We start from the raw sequence: 748 nt of genomic DNA, 5'->3' as shown, positions 1-748 counted from the left end.
CTTTTTCTGTCACTCAGACTAGACTGCAGTGGCATAATCACAGCTCACTGTAGCCTCTACCTCTGGGGCTCAAGTGATCTTTCTGCCTCTGCCTCCTGAGTAGCTGGAACTACAGGCACATGTCACCATAACTGGCTAATTTTTGTAGAGACAAGGTCTCGCTGTGTTGCCCAGGCAGGTCTCGAACTCCTGGGCTAAAGCAATCCAACTGCCTAAGCCTCCCAAAGTACTGGGATTACAGGTATGAGTTACTGCACCTAGCCTAGAAGTTTTAATAAAAGACGTATTCATAAAATTAAATTTAAAAAACAGAATAACTATTGAATATTAAAATCTTTTTTTTTTTTTTTTTTTTTTTTTTTTTTTTTTTTTCTTATTTTTGAATTACTATGATTAAATTGCCATAGAAATTCTTTTTTTTTTAATTATTATTATTTTTTTAATATAAAGAAGGGCTTTCCAGAAAAAAAACAGAAAGCTTGCTAGACAAATTCTAAAACAGCTGTAACACTGCCATAGAAATTCTTAATGGTGATTTGAAGGTAACAGATTAATTATTTTTAAAAGAAAGAAAATGAAATTTCAATTGTTTGGGTTCATTTTGAATTTGAGAAAATTTTTGAAAGGAAATAATGACTGCATTTGTCCTAATGGTTTTCAATTACCAATAGCATTTATTACCGCTCAGCTTTTCTGACTTTTCACAATAAAAAGGAGAAAATAGGCTGAGCCTATATTCCACAGGTAC

General features: G+C 32.8%; 1 non-coding gene across 1 annotated transcript; it reads right to left on the bottom strand.

The window, feature by feature from the left end:
* Window positions 1-450: 450 nt before the first annotated feature.
* Window positions 451-513, bottom strand: LOC119470029. The gene has a single exon (XR_005198894.1). It is a non-coding gene; the product is annotated as a U7 small nuclear RNA (small nuclear RNA).
* Window positions 514-748: the final 235 nt, after the last annotated feature.

This window comes from Cebus imitator, unplaced genomic scaffold (genome assembly GCF_001604975.1).
Source record: "Cebus imitator isolate Cc_AM_T3 unplaced genomic scaffold, Cebus_imitator-1.0 Scaffold3096, whole genome shotgun sequence".
NCBI classification, from domain to species: domain Eukaryota; kingdom Metazoa; phylum Chordata; class Mammalia; order Primates; family Cebidae; genus Cebus; species Cebus imitator.
This window is presented reverse-complemented; position numbering and strand designations above follow the sequence as displayed.